The 16,798-nt window shown below is 38.7% G+C and overlaps 1 protein-coding gene across 1 annotated transcript in view; it reads right to left on the reverse strand.

Annotated features, from left to right (window-relative positions):
* The window catches only part of Antxr1 (ANTXR cell adhesion molecule 1), a 226,772-nt gene that overhangs the window by 176,833 nt on the left and 33,141 nt on the right, over positions 1 to 16,798 (reverse strand). The gene's annotated exons all lie outside the window — the stretch shown is intronic.

Consider the following 16,798-nt stretch of genomic DNA (forward strand, 5'->3'; position numbering starts at 1 on the left):
GTTTCCTCACTACAGAGTGTAAGCCCTTTATTCTTTGTGAGCTGGGGTGATGGACTGGTCACTTAAATTCCTCCTTGAGTTAGGCAGAGCTTGGGCTGGGCCACAGCTCCCTGTTATTAGTCCAACCCTTGGCCTTCTGCCCTCCCTGCTTGTGTGCTCTTTTCAGTATTTAAGTTGGGGTTGGGTGAGGTGCAGCTTCAGATGTTTTTTTCCTGACCCTTTCATTCAACTCTGGTAAGAATCTAGAAAATCTAAGTACTTCAAGAACCCATGCGACTAAGAGATTTCTTTCTACTTTCATCAATTCTTTCGCTGTTATTTTCTTTGAAAAATGCCAGAGGTGGGGGTGGGTGGTGAGTCTGTGAGGCTGAGATTTCTTTTCTCATTTCAGAGTCTGGCCCATCCTTCAGGCTGATTTTTCTTTATCTCTGTTCATGGTAGACCTACTCTCCCAACAGCCCATACCCACACCAGCCATCCAACCTCAAGTATGGTGGCTTCTGTGGATCTCTGATGAGCTATAACAGGCTTGTTTCCCTCTAATTCAGTTCATCGGTGCTTCCTGTGTCTCTGCCAGCCCCATGGAAACATATGAATTTTATTTTGTCTGGGCCATTCTGGTTGACCATGGAAATGAAGGTTTTTCACATCCCTCCATATCCTAACCAGAAGCAGACGAACCATACAGGCCACTAAATATTTGCACATTTGTTTCAAGGGAGGAAGCAAAACACGAGGGGCTGATCACCAGCATATTAATATAATTCAGTATGTCTCATCTTTAAAAATAAATCCTCTTTGACCCCACATATTCCCCTGCCATCCTTCTTTATGACATAGTTTCTTAAAATTCAGTTCCTAATTTTCCTGCCTCTCCGGATGAGGCCTCTCATTTAGTGATCTCTGGTTGTTCACACTGAAGGAGCAAGACCAAAAGACATGTGGGAAGCTCCACGGGTATGGTGGGGCATGTCAATGGGTGGATGACTGAATTTTGCAAACAATCTTTTTTCGCTGAGGATCTTCAAGGATCAGTGTAGGGACATTTTTTTTTCTATATGACTTTTATTTTTATAAGGAAGTAGTTTTCACACTCTTTCCTTAGGTGTCAAGTCTGGAATTGGGCAAGAGGGGAGGCTGGAAGTAGTGACATTTGTTATGCAGATGTTTCCATGATCATGTCTGAGCCTGGTGTCCCTAACCACGAAACAGATATTTCTTGTGCAGTTTTGCCAGGGAATATGCTTCTCCTCCCTGGTGGAGGTGGAGAAGGGGTAATCCTTAGACTGCAAGCAGGAGGTGAGAGGGTTGGTGGCCCTGCAGTTTGACTACCCCATTTTCACTTTAGTCCTTTGAGATTTCCAGGCATATGAGAGGCTTCTCAGTTTATTCCTCTTTTGTGACATTTGATGTTTCTCCATGCTGCCCCATCATTTATCACTCCCCTATCTCCTTTTGCCCTCAAACATAGTGTTTTTATGATTTAAATATTTCTTGGTTCTTTCAGTGATGAGCTTTGTGTTTTTGCCTTAAGTTGTTCATTCCAGAATCCCTGGTTTGGGGTGTGCTTTCTTTTAGAGAAAGAGATGAAAATATCTTTATTCCTCATTTTCAAATTCAAAGTCTTCGACTCTCCTGCTGACTTTTGTGTCCACAGCACTAAGACTTCTCCTGTCAAGGTTCTCACACTACCAACCCAGTGGTCACTTCTCTGGCTTCATCTTATGCTACTTCTTTCCGCATGGCCCATGTGACTCCTCCATCACCTAAAACTGTTTTCTTCTCTTGATTTCCATGGCACCATGCTCTTTCTTACCTCACCAGTTCTTTCTCAGATTTCTATGTAGGCTTTTCCTTTTCTTCTAGAATTTTAAAGGTTGGAATGTTCTAGAACTCAGCAACCTACCCACCCCCATTCTCATACCTACGCTATTGTGCAAGGTAATCATTTTCCCCCTGGCTTTAGTACCAAAGTCTATTCAAAGTGGCACTGACTTCTGTTGGAAGATTCGTAACTGAATTCCAGTTTCTTCACTTCTGAGGAAACCTCAGCTAACCTCCCTGAACTTCAGTTTTCTCAAATGTTCAACAGAAGTATAGAACTCTAGGATCTATCAAGTCTCAGAGTACTACACCTAATATTAGGTGGGGACCAAAGAGAGTGAGCAGAAACAGAATCTGGGCATCTGCTGGAAACTGGAAAGGCCACACTGAGTAGATAGGAGTAGCCCATGATGAAGAACTTAAGTTCACCAAAAAGAGCCCATCAAGGAATTTCCAAAGGTTGCAGCCTAAGCTAACTAAAAGGTCAGGAAGGATAATTTACTCACAGGGTGATACATTTGTTCAAACTCCTCTTTATTCAGCTCTGTTATGTGCAATGGCTTCACCACGTGGTTTCTTGTGGTCCCATTTTGCTGGGAGCCATTAGCCAAGTAGGTATGACAATTTCCTTGCCAGCGTACCCCATGTTGCAGTGACATTGAATGTACGTGACCTTGCTCAAGGACCAAGGCAGATTAGGGTGTTCCCGGTTTTAAGATAATCGTGTTTAGGGCGTTCCCAGTTTAGGTTCCAGGTTTAAGGTTTAAGATTATTCCTGCTGGGAATAGGGCGTATCCTGCTGCCTGAGTTCCCCTTGAGTTCTCACGGGATTCAGACAATATATTTTGGAGATAGAAGCCCAGTGGAGGTGGATTTGGGCAGAGAACGTGGATTTCCCCAGAACGTGATTGTAGACGGCTGGTGTGAGTTCGGGAATAAAGAGTTGCTGTTTGAATCTACAAGCGGTGTGGTGGCTCGTGATTGTGTGCCCAGCCAGACTGCGGCATTTGTGCCCAGCCAGACTGCGACATTTGGCGGCCCGTACGGGGAACTTCTGAAGCTTGGAGGTAAGTGAAATTGCTTGCCCCTGAGGAAGAGCGAAAGAATGGGTGACCAATTCAAAAAACAATGTGTTATTGTTTTGATTTATCTTGTTTTTGTTTCAAGCTGCTTATCCCTAGAAATTTCTCAGGCAAACTGGAAAAAATGGTTGACTAAAGGTTTGAAGTTTGTCGGCCCTGAGGAAGAGAAAATTGATACAACGATTTTTTATTCCGTTTTTGTTTCATTCAGTTTCGGCTTTGTTTTGTGCTATCTTATTGGGTTGCGTTATCTTTATAGTAGATTAGAAATTAGTAAAAAACAAACCGAAAAGATGTTAAGTAAATTGTTAGAGGTTCAGACCATGGAGAAAGACATTTTAGATCAAGCAAAAGAGAAGGTCTCTCGAGCTAGTCAGACAGAGGAAGAAAATTTAAAGGAAAAGGGGTTGTTAGGAAAAAGGCCACAACAGGAGGCTTTTAGTAACTCCGTTTTATCACAAGAGGGCGTAATTCAACCAACAGCCCCACCGATGGAGACAGCTGAGTGGCCCTCAAACCCCGTAGTTGATAAATGGGATCCTGAGACAGGACCTCAAAGATTAGCATGCCCTGTACTTGAACAGGCAGGAGGGCAGCGAATTCACCGTGCTTTAGATTTTAAAACAGTGAAGCAGTTAAAGGAGGCTGTAACAACCTATGGTCCCCAAGCTCCCTTCACGGTAAGCATGGTTGAGTCCATTACTAACTTGGACATGACGCCAGCAGATTGGGCTAGCATGTGTAAATCTGTACTAAATGGAGGACAATATTTGTTATGGAAGGTTGCCAATGAGGAATTTTGCGCGGAGACAGCTAGGCGAAATGCAGCAGCCGGTTACCCTCAAAGAAATCTAGATATGTTGTTAGGAAAAGGACCTTATGAGGGTCAACGGCAACAAATTGAATATGATCCTGCTATATATGCACAAATTGCTGCAGACGCAGTTAGGGCATGGAAGACTTTACAAGGACATGGAGATTTACAAGGTCAGCTATCTAAGGTAATACAGAGAGCTAATGAACCTTACGCTGACTTTGTAGATAGGCTAATTCAAACGGCTGCCAAAATTTTTGGGGATACAGAACAAGCAATGCCATTAATAAAACAACTGGCTTATGACCAAGCAAATCGTTGCTGCAGAGAGGTTATTAGACCATGGAGACATGAAGATTTAAACACATATATTAAATTATGTAGAGATATTAATGAACAAGGGCAAGTCTTGGCAGCTGCAGTACAACAGGCTTTAGATGCCAGGCCAAAAACATGCTATGATTGTGAACAAACAGGACATTTTAAAAGGAATTGCCCCATAGGAGGAGGGTTTAACAAAAGTAGGTATCAAAGGAATAGAATACCGGGTATTTGCCCACGATGCCGTAGAGGGAGACATTGGGCTAATGAATGCCGCAGTCTGGCTGGGCACAAATGCCGCAGTCTGGCTGGGCACACAATCACGAGCCACCACACCGCTTGTAGATTCAAACAGCAACTCTTTATTCCCGAACTCACACCAGCCGTCTACAATCACGTTCTGGGGAAATCCACGTTCTCTGCCCAAATCCACCTCCACTGGGCTTCTATCTCCAAAATATATTGTCTGAATCCCGTGAGAACTCAAGGGGAACTCAGGCAGCAGGATACGCCCTATTCCCAGCAGGAATAATCTTAAACCTTAAACCTGGAACCTAAACTGGGAACGCCCTAAACACGATTATCTTAAAACCGGGAACACCCTAATCTGCCTTGGTCCTTGAGCAAGGTCACGTACATTCAATGTCACTGCAACATGGGGTACGCTGGCAAGGAAATTGTCATACCTACTTGGCTAATGGCTCCCAGCACCATTTGACTTTTGAAACACACCATGTAAGATCTTCCCTATCCCTGACTCTTTCCCTCAGCTCAGCCACAGTTTGCAAGCAATGAGAGTTACAGAGAGTGAGCTCTGTTTTCAGGATTGCACAAATGTGTAGTTTTCTCTTATGAGAACCTTCAGTTCTATGCTCCTGTGAGTTCAAGAGAGACTGGGTCTCTCCTGGTGCTGGTGGGCATCTAGAAGGATCAGCATGATGGACTGGAGTTCAGTGCCAATGACCACAGTGAGGGTTGGAGGGGCACAGGAGAGTGGCAGTCTGCCAAGTTCTGCACAGCAGAGACTGGTGGACCCAGCATCAGCTTCTGGGATGGAAGCTGGGAAAGATAGCCCTAAGGTGGATGACAGGCAAGAGTCTTCTGTTGTGGCCAGACCACATCTGTTTAGTGTAGGTCAGCACAGACTGTAGTTCTCTACCAAAGAGAATGTTTTTCTATCACCTTTACAGCAATACTGAACTGCAAAGGTGTGGGAGTGGAAAGGAACATACTAGAGCCATATCAGATAACCCCATCCATAAGTCACATGTGGGGGCATTATCTGTTTGTAAAGAAGAGTTGGGAGATAATATCAAGATATTGAGAGGATGTGGGGCAACAAGAATTCTTACAAATCACTCTGGGAGTGAAAACTGGTGCACCCCCTTTGGAGCTCAATGAAGTAATACCTAGTGAAGTTATGTATTCATATACCCTTAGACCTAGCAATTCCCTAGGTATATAACATAAAGAAATTCTTGCTACTGCCTACCCCACCCCTCAACTGGACACAAGTACAAGAAGGTCCTCTGCAGCATTGTTTATAATAGCAGAAAGTAGGGAACAGACTAATTGTCCACAAATAGGAGAACATAGAAGGTATAGGGAGGTACATCCTCACAATAGAATCTAATTCATTAGAAAAGTATACGATAGTTCAAATAAACCAAGCACATAGATCTACATGGAAAAGGTCTCAAAAACATGAGGTTAAGTGTGAAAAATAAGTTCAAGAAAAATACATACATTATGAGCATATTCTTTAATATGAAAAAATATTTATGGATATATAAAATATACATCTATTAAAATGAAAGACCCCAAATTCAAGATAGTGATTATCTTTGCTGAAAAGAGAGGAGGGAACATGTACGTAGGGGGTATTAACTGTAATACTTTACACAAGTGTGGTGGTGGGTAAAGGGGCTTCATTAACTTTTTTTCCATACTTTTGTTACACCTCAAATATTTAATAATTTTAAGACACTTGCTGAGGTGAGAACAGGGTGAAATATGGAGTTTGTGAGGAGTCATTCAGGGTATCTCTAAGGCAGCACTAAGACCAAGCCTCAGAGGCCACTCCATTGGCTGCTGGGTGTGAAGAGTCAGGTGATGTGGGAGTGTCACTGTCTGATGTTTTTGATGAAAACAAAAAGTTTCCTGGTTTGGGCTGCCACCTTTGGATATGAGAATGCCAGCATGCTTTGGTTCTGTTGACAACTTTGAAATCTGTCTTTCTCTTTTCAACCAGACAACAGAAATGTTTCTGGATGCTACTCTGTCAGCCTGCCTTCCTTCCTTCCTTCCTTCCTTCCTTCCTTCCTTCCTTCCTTCCTTCCTTTTTCTTTATTTGTCTGTATCTGGATGCTACTCTGTCAGCTTGCTTTCTTTCTTTCTCTCTCCCTCCCTTCCTTCCTTCCTTCCTTCCTTCCTTCCTTCCTTCCTTCCTTTCTTTTTCTTTATTTGTCTGTATTTGCCACATGAGGAATAGCAGGTGGATCAATAAGAAATATTTCCTGAGCACCTCTTTTGTGTCAGGGTGTCGGCTGGGCACTTTCCATACATTTATTTGCAAAAGCCTCACACCACCACCGTATGGTGGGCATTATTATTTTCACTAAACGATGAGAAAACAGATCCAGAGAAATGCAGTGACATGCACAGAGTGGTGGAGCCCAGATTGGAACCCTGACCGGATCCTGGTGCAAAGTCCGTATTCTGGCTAGTTCATCTGCAGCACGCAAACTTGGTATGTAACAGTGCACTTTACCCAAAGACATGAAGGACACATTTTTTTTTTTCTAGAGTTTGTAACAGTGTGCTTTATCCAAAGACATGAAGAACACATTTTTTTTTTTTCTGGAGCATAAATCAAACTTCAAAATTGAGAAAAAAACTCAGTGTAAGTTTTATATAATGTAAAATACTGGCATATTATGCAACTGAATATAAATACACATGAATTTTTGAGATAAAGAACTCTGAAGAAATTCCTTCCTTTCAAGACTATATCACATGATACCCTGGGGCCCCAAGGGGGGATTTGTTCTTTCTTCTACCAACCAAAGGACTCCAGAGGAAAAGTTTGAGAAACACCAGATCACAAGGACAAGTCAGTGTGTTCCAGATCCATTCAGCTACCCCAGGTGGGTTCTTGTTATTGTTGTCATGATTCAACCTGGAGAGCTCTCAGACAAAATGTCTTCTGAAGACAATGTCTGTATTTTCTTGACTATTAGACAGTAATTTTTATCTGGCCTCATGCTCAAGCAGAACTTTCTACCACTATCTTTTTACAGGGGCAGACAGGATAAGTGTTAAAAACTTCAGAGAAGGGCATGAACCAGGGAGGGCAGGGTCTCGTTTTTGAAAAACTGTGAATATGCTGTGATAACTCGAGATGGAGTTTGTCTAGGTACTTATCAAAATCCCTAACAACCACTATACTAGTAACAACTGCTTATTGAGCACTTACTGCATGTCTGCATTGATAATTCTTCCAAAAACTTTGTTGGGAAGGGACAATCTATCATTATATTCATTTTTATAGATTAAAAAAAATATAGAGCACAGAGAGGTAAGAAATTTGTTCATGGACTTTCAATAACCAGGACAAGAGAATAAATAAATCCCCCACTACTTTGCCATTTCTCTGAATTTTGCCATGAAGCCCTCTCACCACTGAATGCATACTACCTCAACATGGAATGAATCCAAGTTCTTTCAAGCACTAAATATCTGATGACTCTTCTCTCTCGTTGTTTTTAAATTTAGAAAAGGCTTTGGGAACTCTGTCTCTTGGTAATGGCAACCTGTAATCATTCTGCTCCAGGAATCAAGTGATGCGTCCAGAATATGTCATTTTCCCCTGTGACACTAATGTCAAAACCACACTCTCAACCAAACCAAAGGATGACTGAGAGGGAGAGAGAAGTGTGGTCTCTCGGTTTCCACTCAGCAGCTGGAGCCAAGCATTCTTGGCTTGCGCTCTGCCTCCTTAAGCAATAAGCAGGATCCTGCACCTCTTCACCCATCTGTGAAGTGCTGATGCCACCTCTTTTTACCTCAACGCGAGGAACATTTCCAAGCGTCAGCTTTCAAGACCATGAAGATGAAATGTGTGGCAGGCCTGGGCTTTCAGGGAACTGTTTCCCTGAAGAAGTCAAAAAGCGTCTGGGTAGTGAATTGTGTGTTCTTGGATTTGTTTTTTTAAACAAGTTTAAAATTGTACATAATAGTAAAATTGTGGGAAATCATATCACATAGTGAGTAAGCAATCCACATGGCCCGGGCAGGGGGAGGAACGCTTCCTGGATCAAACCCAGGCCCCTACACTTGTACAGAGTGGCCTTGAGGCCACTATCTGTCTCACTATCCCCAACTCTAATACATAAAATAAATGGAGATATTCTCATAATAATCCTGTTAGGTGAGTACAATTATTTTCCATTATTATAGATGAGTAAAATATTCCAGGTTATTGGTACATAGTAAGCCCTTAATAAAAGATTATATATGGCTACACACCTATGCATATGTATGTGCACATGCATATACCTATATATAAAAGCAATGTGTACCAGATAGCTATAGTAAATGATGGAAAATCACTGGGTTTAATGTTTTAAATTTTGTGAATAAAGCAAAATCCTGGGCTGTCTCTAAGACTATGAATGAATTTGGGCAAATAGCTCAATCTCTTCGGGAATCATTTTTCTCAGCAGTAAAGTGAGGTCAGTGGGCTGGGTAAAATAAAGTAATTCTTTGGCACATGGTTGTTTTGTTATGCTTTGCTTTTTAATCTTGCAAAGTTTGGAAGAAAGACATTTCCAGTCAAAGATAGTGATCTTGGTCTACCCATTTTAACTCTCACTTCTCTTTCCAAATTGTGTAGATAAAAAAAAATCTAGGGCAATCAAGAAAATGTTTTTTTCACTTCTGGCAGATAGGCAGGGGTGTCACAGTCACTGCACAAACAGAGCTGCTGAGATCAGAGTGAGGGAAAGACACCCTACCCTGGAATTCCAGGTCATGAGAAGGGAGGGGGGAGTTCTCCAGAGGGATCCAACGCCTGTATCTGACCATCTTCGTCTGGGTTCCATTTCTTTACTTTGGAAAAACTGCTGGGTCTCTAAGAAAAAATTACACTACCTCTAAATTTACCTATTTTCTTTCGCCTGAGATCATAACATTTTCAATCATGAACTTGCATAGTATCTAACATAAGCCACCCTAAGTCCTGGTACTGAAAAGCCCCATTGGTTCCTTTCTTTGGGAAAAGTCTCAGAAGCTGGGCAGAAGGACCCAATTTAGGAATTTCAGAAAATACTTCTTTGAAATAAACTCACGTGACAAACAGAGGGATACAAACGAATTCTAATTCATATTTATGATGAAGACATTCCATTTCTAAAACATGAGCAAGGTCACACACATAAGGAAAAGCTAAGGAGAAAGAAAGTACTTGTAGAGATGAAGGATATTTATCAGTTGAAAAATGCAAAGTGGTGAAAAGTCAAGTACTATAAGAACAAAAGAAGAAAAGAAAAGAAAAAATTCAAATTAATAAATTAGAGAACCAGTAAGAATTCTATACCCTGAACTTAGAGGAAAAATGATAGATTAAAAATTAGAATATAAAAGAGATCTTGATTAATTTATCAATAAAAACTAAAAAAAAATCAATGAAAAGACAGAAGAACAGAAATGATAAAATAATAAATAACAGAAGAAAAATGTTGTAAGCTGAAGAAATTTAGGCATCTGGATAGAATGGCTTACGTACTATACAAAATTAAAAGAAGGTCCTGTTCTTAGATATATTCTGTAGACATTTTTTTAAGATATCCAAGACAAAGAAAAAAGTTCTACAAGCGTCAAGAGAAGAAATAAAGCTACAGATAAAGAATGATATTAAATTGGCACCTCATTTCTCTGCTACATGCAGAGCTGATAATGGGTTTTTACCTTTAGGAAACAGAAAAAATGATCATCAAGATATGAGAATTTTTTATTTAATTAAAATATTTACCTATAGATGAATAAACAGAAATTTTCAGACAAATAGGAATACAGAAACCTCAATATTCATGTACTTTCAGGAAAGTCTTACCTAAAAAAAGATTCAGCAAAGTGAAAAATTTAAAGACAATAAAAAAACTTCAAGTCCTGGAAAGGAAGAAAGTGTGTATGTATGGTTCATATATATTGAATGAAATCAATAAATCTTAAAAAAAAGTTTAAATAATAATTTTTGATATGCTTGCAAAATATAATGCAAATATTTCTTAAAAAATCAGCAGACAATCTAAAGATATTATTTAATTTTGCTATTATAAAGGGAAAAAATCATTATTAGAATGAAAATGAAATTATACTTTTCAAGTCACTGGAAAATTAGACAAAATAGCAAAGAAGCGTTGAAAATGAAAACATCAATTTATATCAAAAATTTAAACAAAATTTAAATTTAATAAAAGGTGACAAGATTATTTTATATTCTTTAAAAGTATATTCTATCCAGGCATGGTGGCACATGCCTGTAATCTCAGCAGTGGCTCAGGAGGCTGAGGCAGGAGGATCAAAGCCAGCCTCAGCAAAAAGGGAGGTGCTAAGCAACTCAGTGATGCCCTGTCTCTAAATAAAATACAAAATAGGGCTAGGGATGTGGCTCAGTGGTCGAGTGGCCCTGAGTTCAATCCCCAGTACCAAAAAAAAAAAAGTCATTCCCTAATAAAAATGCAAATGAGCTAAATAATACGCTATAAATAATAAAGCGTTACGTTGGAAATTCAAATAAAATAGTCATGGTAGAAAACTTCAAAATGTCTACCTTTACAGACCACATAAATAAAAATATAAAATCTCTGAAAATTTAATATATTTCTTATATGAAACTTTCTACTCATCAGGGCATAGATATTTATTATTTCTAACATCTTTGGACAACAGATAAAATTTGGTCATCTAATAATTTATCAATAAAAACTAATAAATAAAAAAACCTAAAATGACCTAAACCATATTCTCTGAAGAAATTCAATGACTCTAGAAATTGAGAAAAGAATAAACAAAAATTACATGGAAATGGTGAAACACCTTCCTAAATCATTCTAAATCAAGGAGAATATTCTGAATGCAAACTATTTAGAAATTAACAACAATGAGAACAGGACATTTCAGGACAGGTGAGATTCAACAACCACGTTCAGATCTAATGTACAATTTGTAATCATATATAGTTTTGATTATTAATAAAGAAGAAAATATAATGAATAAAATCCCATCTCAAAAATATAAGAAAAGAAAAGCTATAAGAAGCACAAGGAAGGAATTATTAATAGCAGAAGAATAAAATAATAAATCACAGAATCTCTAAAAGTACACAAAACAGAAACAAAGAATAAATTTTAGAAACAAATCATTAGGTAATTAGGATAAGTATCAGAATTCATGAAATGTTTTATTACAACAGTGGGACAAGAAACATATCTATAAAACCAATCATTTCCCTCAGTATTTCTTAAGCTTTTTCTGGGATGGTGGCGTCACAGGCTGCTTCTGATACAAACCACATCCTCTCTCCATAGAAACCCAGTGACATGATTATTTCAGTAAATCACTGTATAGAATTTAACAGAAGCCCATGGACCACACAATGTGAGTTCACTGCTCTAGTGAACAATCCAGACAATAAAGCAGAAAAATATTACATTCACAATGGAAGCAAACTTTAAAATGCCTGGGAATAAAGTTAACAACCATTGTATGAAATTGACCTTCAGGACAAAACCGGACTGAGGGGCACAAAAGAAAAAGTGGTATGTCCTAAAGTAAGAGAATAAGCAGATATAATAAAAGTGCAGAGTCATTGTGGCTGAGATTAATCTGTACTTTTCATACAATTCAAATAAAAATCCCAAGGACATTTTGGAACATAAAAAAGTATTTAAAATGCACATGGTTGGAAAAATCCACTAAAGACCAAGGAGATTTTTGCCCAATATTAGAATTGAGAAGAAACTGGCCCTCCAGATGTTAAAACTAATCAAAACAATGTGATCTGAGTAGAGAAATAGAAAAAGAACAGAATAGTAATAGAATAGAAAACCTACCAATGGACCTAAATCTAGCAAAGAGTTTAATTTTTTAGTAAAATGATTGGTTAAAAACTATTCCACAATGGTGTTGGAAAAACTGGCAAATCACTTGGGGATAAAAGTTGGATGTTGGCCTTGAACCTTATATCATAAATAAATTCTTAAAGAAGTAATGATTTAAATGAAAACAAATTAAGAATACCTAAAAAGATATTCCTAAAAAGAACAAATGCAACACAATCTCAATTATGGTAAAAACTTATAAAGTTTCTGAATAATATATACAAAACAGAATTCAGATATGCATGAAAAAACTACATCATAACCAAGTATAGCCAGAAATATAAGAATAATCCAATATTTTAAAATATTTTTAATAAATTTCACTGTTCTAGTAGATAAAAGAAAAAATTACAACCATGTTAATACGACAAAGTACACATGGATTCATTTTTTTTGCCCATAGTTTTTATTGATGCATTATAATTATACACAATGGTGAGACTTGTGGTTACACATTTTACATGCTCATGCTATAACAATGTAATTTGATCACTATCATTCCTCAGTATTACCTCTTATTCCTGATTTCTTTTAAATAGATTATTGGACTTCCTGGACATGTTCTCATTTCCAAATGATTAAACATTTAAAGTATTTCAGTTAATGTCAAAAATAAGACTATTCTTGGAGTTTTCCGGGAATCATATGAAGAAGCTAACACTATACTCATTTATTCTACTAGTGCATAAATTAGCATTATCTACTCTTATGCTAATGAAATGACCTACACATTTTGTTACCATTTGTCAATTGTTTAAACTGAGGAAGCTAAAAATTCTTGGAAGAGCAGCATGAGATGAATCAAAGTGCACGAACTGGACCAATTTAGAATCCAGAAATCAGGACACTAGTTCTGCCATTTACTAGTTCTTTAGCCTCAGCAAGTTATCTAAATTCATTGAACCTCAAGGTGCAATGAATATAGTGTGCTTGCTACTTGCCTATGTCTCTGACTTCCAAAAAACCATTGGTTAAAATAAAAAACAACAGTGGAAAGACTTCAAAATGTTCACAAGGCTGGTGGATTGGGGAAGTCATTAAAACCTGAAGAAATGAAGGTGAGTTCCATAGTGTTTTCCTCTCTTTTCTCTTATAGTCTTAACCAGAAGGTGGGTCTTAGTCACATGGCAGTGGCTGAGATGTTGCCTTTCTAGGCCAAGAAAATCCCCATATTTCTGGGAACCCTTGGGAAAAGGGCCCCTTATGTGGGGAAAATCTCCATCTTTCTTTTTTTATTCCTGTCTTTCCCAAGGAAGCCTCAGTGGAGAACTATATGTTCAGTGTAGGTGGCCAAGACTCCAACAGAAACCAGGTCTTTCTTGCTAGAGGATTTGGAAAATCAGTTCCCCTGGGCCATTTAGTGTGCGGAGGGATCCTAGAGAGGGTGAGTTGACAGGGATCCCCCAATTCGAATCTGTGTTAGTCCCAGGCTCTTCCCCCCAATGCACATGCGCAGTTTTAGACTCTGGACAGATCCAAGAGTTCAGTAGAGTCTTTGAAAATTGAGCTGAAAACATTGAAACCAGCAGCCACCGAAGAGATAGAATTTGTGGTCTGAACCTAACCAGTATGATTGAATACGTCAGAAAAAAAAATCAACATTTTCCGAGGATTTGAACAGGATCCTAAATCTAAACAACATGAAATTCAAAAATTTCGGGTTATACTCTAAAATTACTCAACATACAAAACACCTAGAAAATATGATCAACTCTCAAGAGAAAAGAATTTTTAAAAGAGAAAAGATAATTTGATGGAATTATAACACAGACTTTAAAACTGTATTCCATGAGATCACAGTACACACACTTGAAATAAACAGAAAGATTGAAATTTTCTAGCCGAGAAATAAAATCTTCAAAAAGAACCAAATGTAAATTTTAGAACTGAAAAAACAAAATATCTGTAACAAAAAAAAATTAAGTTGGTGGGCTCAATAGCTGGAGGAATATGACAGAGGAAAGAGTGAACTTGAGGATTGGTCATCAGAAATTACCCAATTTGATGAACAGAAAAAAAAAATAGAAGAAATGAACAGAATTTCAGGAGCATGTGGGACAAATCTAAAGGTCTAACATTTTTTTGAGTCATTGAGGATCCAGGAAGAGGGGAAAAATGATTGATATAGAAGAAATACTTGAAAAGTAATGGCTGCAAACTTCCCAAATTGGAGGAAAAATACAAGTTTATAGATCCAAGAAGCTCAGCAAGCCAAAACTGGATAAACTCAAAATCATGCTATGACACATCAAAATCAAATTGCTGAGAACTAAAGATAAAGAAGAAATCTTAAAAGCAGAGAAAAACTATATTTTATATAAAACTATGATTTGAATGACCAATAGTCATTATCAGAAATTATAAGAAATGATACATAAAGTGCTTTATTAGGCAGATATCACAAATGGTATCATTATTTTAATTATAGTTTGTTTACTACATCTTAACACACTACATTCATTTTTTCAATCTATTCAACTTTCCCATAGTTTTCCACTATGCATGTATTTTTTAAATTATTTTATTTGTTGTTATTTTTTTTTTAACGTGGAAAGCTGGGGATCAAACCCAGTGCCTCACACATGCTAGGCAAGTGCTCTGCCACTGAGCCACAATCCTGCCTCCACTATGCATATTTGATCCCAAGAATTGTATGCAAATACATCTTGGCTATTATTTCTTTTAATTTAACCCAGATCTTTTGCTCTTGTTGAAATGAGTCTTGGCTAATTCATGTACTGTATTTAAACAAGTTTTAAAAAAAAAATCTCTAAGTTTCTTCAAAGATTACACAGATTAAATGGATCTTTTACTGTCTTATGGAGACATGGTGAAGATCAAATGAAACATACAGAAAAATGTACAGATTTCAGTGCCCAACTAAGACACTGTGAGTCATGTAAATCACAGACAGTAATAGCCTGGAAAGCCTCATTCTTTTGGACAGTCTCCTAAGAAGGCATTTTAGAGAGCTCTCTTGCCCACACCTCTAGGTTGATAAGGTTAGATGAGCGCCAGTAAACCTCCCTGGGTTCTGCCAGCTGAGCCACGGTCAATCCAAGCAGTGGCCATGTGAAGCTCAGTCTTTAACAAGGAATCCCTGGCTGTTGTTGGGTGTGCTTTTGGCCTGTATTAAATACTGTTTCCAGCAAAGTACAGATTCTAAACTCTGCATCTCTTTGGCACAGGAAACATGCAGTTGTGACATTAAGGTAAAAAAAAAATTTCAAGTAGTTTCAGAGGATGACAAATTTCAACAAACACAACAAGCCAAAATGGTTCAGAAAGCCCAGACATTCTGATAGTGTTTATAAATCCCTAACCCCCCTGTGATGATTCCCAGCTTCCCAGAGGCTGCAAGCAGGAGCATACAAATGATCTGGGAGCTTGCTCTCTCTCTCTCTGCCAAAGGCGTATACATGGAACAACAGCCTGAAGCTACATTGCGATGCCCCGGGTTGAAGCCGAGTGAAGAACTCACACAAGTGAGATCTAATATGGGTTTTGACCTGATAAATATGGATATCCCCTTGCAAAGAAGGTCAGCACCCACTGGCAAGCATTAGCTTTAGAATTACCAATTATCCAAGTAGAAGAGGAGTGGGCAACTAAAGCAGTGACAGCTGATTTAAAGAGCCATTCGTAGTTCTCTGTACCAAGTGAGTGTACTCAAACACAAATGCTCCACCTTGAGACAAGCAGAGGCTACTGGCAGAATCAACCAGGTCTTTCCTGTGTTTAGTTCCCCATCTCTGAATCAAAGACATCCCTGCATACCTTTATAACTAAAGGCATCATAGAAACACCGAGTAAGACTTGGGAGTCTTGCAGATGGCTAGAGACATTCAGATTTTCAAAATTCTTGGCCAATCCTAAAGGAAAGCCACGCAGGCTACTTGGGTTTTTGATTCTCTGTTTAACAGAAGGCTGCGGGGTAAAAAAGAATGTGGAGCCTTTTAAAAAACAGGGTTTCTGCTTATTGCAATAGCATGCATGCATATAAGAAGGAACAGAATTTGAAAACATCTAGATGGGAAACAAAGGCACTGAGAAAAGTGGGAACTAGCTTAGATCTGCTGATCTGAGCCAAAAATCTGACTCCACCCTGTAAACTCTGTCCTCATTTCTGTAAGAATGTGGTAGCAGGAAGTTTTCCTGCCCTCCCTCTACTTTCTGCCATGGTTTAGATAGGTTTGAGTGTGTCCTCCAAAGGTTCACATGCCTGCAGCTTGGTCCTCAGCAGGGCAATGTGGGGAGGAGCTGTCTAGTGGAAGGTAATTAGGTCAATGGGGGCACCCCCCCTCGGAAGAGATTAAAGAGGCTCTTGCAGGACGACCTAGGTTGGCTCCTGCATGAGTAAGTCTTTAAAGAAGAGTCAGCTTGGCCCTCAACTGTTTCTGGCTTCCATCTCATCTTGTGATCTCTCCTTCTTTAATATACTCCCACGGTGATGCCATCAATCATGTTAGATGTAGACAGAAGGCCCTCCCCAGGGCTGAGCAGATACTGGTGCCACGTTCCTGAATCTCCAGAAATGTGAATGAAAGAAACAACTTTTCTCTATAAGTACCCAGACTCAGGTATGTATGTATGTA

The sequence above is a fragment of the Marmota monax genome, unplaced genomic scaffold (genome assembly GCF_021218885.2).
Source record: "Marmota monax isolate L192 unplaced genomic scaffold, Marmota_monax_Labrador192_F-V1.1 WCK01_AAM20220418_F8-fsc00015, whole genome shotgun sequence".
Taxonomy (NCBI): domain Eukaryota; kingdom Metazoa; phylum Chordata; class Mammalia; order Rodentia; family Sciuridae; genus Marmota; species Marmota monax.